Source organism: Schistocerca serialis, chromosome 4, assembly GCF_023864345.2.
Source record: "Schistocerca serialis cubense isolate TAMUIC-IGC-003099 chromosome 4, iqSchSeri2.2, whole genome shotgun sequence".
In the NCBI taxonomy this organism is placed as follows: Eukaryota; Metazoa; Arthropoda; class Insecta; order Orthoptera; family Acrididae; genus Schistocerca; species Schistocerca serialis.
In genome coordinates, this window is record NC_064641.1 from 415,384,727 (window position 1) to 415,389,726 (window position 5,000).

Sequence of the window (5,000 nt, forward strand, 5' to 3'; positions counted from 1 at the left end):
CTCGTGCCGACGACATGAATGTGCACAGTAAAGATACCATACCGCCATCTATGGGAATGTGACGCAACGACATTGACATCGAGGCCAGAATGGACACCTCCACCTACAGGGATCCGCCGGAACTACGCCAACCATGCTGGCAAAACAGTACCTCCATCTATACAAATATGGCGAAACCACATGCGATAGCTCCATCTATGCGAATCTGACAACACTACGTCCGCCATGTCGAGCGCACCACAAAACATACCGCCATCTGTAGGTCTCCCTCAGCATGAGCTCCTGCAACGACGATACCGCCATCTATGGGACGCCAAGCCGACTAAGACATCGATGGGCCCACAGTGCCCATCTTTCGACGCCACCCACAAAGCATGCAGCCTCTCTCGACCACAGCACCCATACGCCAGTGGCTCTGCCGCACGAAGTCGTGGACCGGCAATCACACCACCTGCACCCGTTCGTGCCCCACCCCAACCGCCAAACTCGCATCGCCAGCGGATGAACGGCGGACGTTTCCCGCACTCGTAAGGTGCAATCCACACCTATAACATGCGTTTCATGAAGAGATATTTCCAATATGCGACATTCCCGCTGTCCCTATTCATGAGCTGCGAGCTGTACCACGTACAAGCTACAGACGCGATCGCATTGCTCACTGTACGGATTATCATGCTGAGCCATCAGCTAGGAAGCGCCCCATCCATGTCGGCACCCGTGGGCGTTGCACTCGCAGTCGCAAAAAACGCTGGGCACATATATGTCTCGGAAGAGTAACGACAGTCCGAGTCTCCTGCGTGGGAAGAGTCTTTCTAGGCCCTGACCCACGGGAAGGGTGTAGCTTCCCCCATCCCGGACATTTGACGTCGTCACACTACCGGTATTGACTAATAGACTGATTGCTGATAATCATTAGCCATACACTGGGGGAAACGGCCGACAGGGGCGGCAACATAGTGGAGCCGCAGTGTCACTAATGTACAGAGATAGAACAGTTTCGACTGGAACCAGAGTAACCGTATACACGGCACTGATGAGTAATAGATGCAGAGCCATCAGAATACAATGTATACAACCGTCCCTATACATGCTGAAAGACTCTGCACACAATGAGAACCACACGTCAGCCAGACACTCTTATCACACACTACTCTCTTATCACACACTACTCTCTTATCACACACTACTCTCTGCCTGTAACAGGCACACACACAATATCTAACCACCAGCATGGAAGAACATCCAGTGCATCCTCTCCGCCACATGACACAATCCACACTATCATTACCAGACCGGGAGGTCCACCCAGAAAACACAATATCCCACCCTTCCGACATCCGCACATTGCTCAGCTAAGCCACGAACACCCACACATGTCCTACACAGGGGTGCACCCAACATCACAATACTGCCTCCTGTCACAGCACACATTCAATGGCAGGAATGAAAGACACAGATCTGCCACAACCATGGAATTGGAGCGCCGCCTGTCATGAGCCAAAAGTGCATCCTGACGTGACAAATCAGATAATACCGCAGGCATCCAATTACGATAATCACTATCAACGAACCTGCCGCCGCCCCCCCCCCCCCCAATACACCTTTCCCTACAACAATGTGTATCTGAACCTACGCCATATTGTACCTTAACCTAACCTATATCGTACCTTAACCTAACCTATATTGTACCTTAACCTAACCTATATCGTACCTTGACCTAACCTATATCGTACCTTAACCTAACCTATATTGTACCTTAACCTAACCTATATTGTACCTTAACCTAACCTACGTTGTGCCTTAACCTAACCTACGTTGTGCTTAACCTAACCTACGTTGTGCCTTAACCTAACCTACGTTGTGCCTTAACCTAACCTACGTTGTGCCTTAACCTAACCTACGTTGTGCCTTAACCTAACCTACGTTGTGCCTTAACCTAACCTACGTTGTGCCTTAACCTAGCCTACGTTGTGCCTTAACCTAACCTACGTTGTGCCTTAACCTAACCTACGTTGTGCCTTAACCTAACCTACGTTGTGCCTTAACCTAACCTACGTTGTGCTTAACCTAACCTACGTTGTGCCTTAACCTAACCTACGTTGTGCCTTAACCTAACCTACGTTGTGCCTTAACCTAACCTACGTTGTGCCTTAACCTAACCTACGTTGTGCCTTAACCTAACCTACGTTGTGCCTTAACCTAACCTACGTTGTGCCTTAACCTAACCTATGTTGTGCCTTAACCTAACCTACGTTGTGCCTTAACCTAACCTACGTTGTGCCTTAACCTAACCTACGTTGTGCCTTAACCTAACCTACGTTGTGCCTTAACCTAACCTACGTTGTGCCTTAACCTAACCTACGTTGTGCCTTAACCTAACCTACGTTGTGCCTTAACCTAACCTACGTTGTGCCTTAACCTAACCTACGTTGTGCCTTAACCTAACCTACGTTGTGCCTTAACCTAACCTACGTTGTGCCTTAACCTAACCTAATTTGTGCCTTAACCTAACCTAATTTGTGCCTTAACCTAACCTAATTTGTGCCTTAACCTAACCTAATTTGTGCCTTAACCTAACCTAATTTGTGCCTTAACCTAACCTAATTTGTGCCTTAACCTAACCTAATTTGTGCCTTAACCTAACCTACGTTGTGCCTTAACCTAACCTACGTTGTGCCTTAACCTAACCTACGTTGTGCCTTAACCTAACCTACGTTGTGCCTTAACCTAACCTACGTTGTGCCTTAACCTAACCTACGTTGTGCCTTAACCTAACCTACGTTGTGCCTTAACCTAACCTACGTTGTGCCTTAACCTAACCTACGTTGTGCCTTAACCTAACCTACGTTGTGCCTTAACCTAACCTACGTTGTGCCTTAACCTAACCTACGTTGTGCCTTAACCTAACCTACGTTGTGCCTTAACCTAACCTACGTTGTGCCTTAACCTAACCTACGTTGTGCCTTAACCTAACCTACGTTGTGCCTTAACCTAACCTACGTTGTGCCTTAACCTAACCTAATTTGTGCCTTAACCTAACCTAATTTGTGCCTTAACCTAACCTAATTTGTGCCTTAACCTAACCTAATTTGTGCCTTAACCTAACCTAATTTGTGCCTTAACCTAACCTAATTTGTGCCTTAACCTAACCTAATTTGTGCCTTAACCTAACCTAATTTGTGCCTTAACCTAACCTAATTTGTGCCTTAACCTAACCTAATTTGTGCCTTAACCTAACCTACGTTGTGCCTTAACCTAACCTACGTTGTGCCTTAACCTAACCTACGTTGTGCCTTAACCTAACCTACGTTGTGCCTTAACCTAACCTACGTTGTGCCTTAACCTAACCTAGTTTGTGCCTTAACCTAACCTAGTTTGTGCCTTAACCTAACCTAATTTGTGCCTTAACGTAACCCATGTTGTGCCGTAACGTAACCCATGTTGTGCCGTAACGTAACCCATGTTGTGCCGTAACGTAACCCATGTTGTGCCGTAACGTAACCCATGTTGTGCCGTAACGTAACCCATGTTGTGCCGTAACGTAACCCATGTTGTGCCGTAACGTAACCCATGTTGTGCCGTAACGTAACCCATGTTGTGCCGTAACGTAACCCATGTTGTGCCGTAACGTAACCCATGTTGTGCCGTAACGTAACCCATGTTGTGCCGTAACGTAACCTATAATATGCCTTAACCTAACCTATAATATGCCTTAACCTAACCTATAATATGCCTTAACCTAACCTATAATATGCCTTAACCTAACCTATAATATGCCTTAACCTAACCTATAATATGCCTTAACCTAACCTATAATATGCCTTAACCTAACCTATAATATGCCTTAACCTAACCTATAATATGCCTTAACCTAACCTATAATATGCCTTAACCTAACCTATAATATGCCTTAACCTAACCTAAAGTGCGCCGTAACCAAAACTATATTGCGCCTTAACCTGACGCACATTGTCGCTGAACCTGCTCTGTAATTGTTATGCAACTCGTTAAATTAGTGTAGTGTTGCCTAACCGCAACCCTCGCAATATAGTTCGCTACTCGCACTGCCCGGTCCCCTGTGTATCGCGTCATGTTAAACACCTTGCAGGTGTTGCTGACTTTCCACATGCTCCTGCTATACACTGTAATGTGGATAGCAGCAGGACGTACATGCCCCCCCCCCTTCCCCCCTGCCTTCGCAAGCTGGTCGGTGAGAAGTTTGCATGTTCAACGCCCTTCGCATGCCGACGTACTCAGCCTACGTTGTGGTACGGCCTGTCACCTGTCCGCCGATGTACGCAAAACCCACAAACTGTACTGCACATTGGTCCGTATGTACTGAATGATACATCGTGGCACATGTGGCCGTATGACGACTGCGCCTAGCAACGGCGGACCATACAGTCCAAATATTGTGCACGCAGCTACGTGTCGTCTCCCTATAAGAGCTGGATTGCAGTGTGGTACGCCATACAGACGTGTGGGAGGAACGGACGCCCTGGATGGCGATCAGCATGAGCAGTCTGTTGATGTAGTGGAGCGTGTATTCGGACGTAGTCGTCTCTTCTCACACACCGTGATAGCATGTTGCACCGTGTTCCACATCTGCGACATGCTGCAGAGGCCGGCTGACAGTCGTTCGCGCAATGGACACCGCATACGTACGGGGTCGACCTTCCACGTGTTCTCTAGGCGTGCACATGTTGTTGCGTCTATGTGGGCAGACGTAGTGTGTTGTGACACCTGACACAGGCATGCAATACTCGTTGCAAATGGCGATGGACGTGTACGTTTGCTGGTGACGTTACGCAAATGAACAACTGGTAACCCGTTGTGGTGCGGTTGTTCTCGCTAGAGGTGAATCAGTGTTGGCGACGATCGGTCGAGCTATTAACCGGTTGTTTCAGGGATACCCACCATGCCCACGAACGTGAAAGGGGATCTGGGTGTGAGGCGATACGCGGCGGTGGCTGGGTGGGACCGTCCCCGGCCGGTGAGGG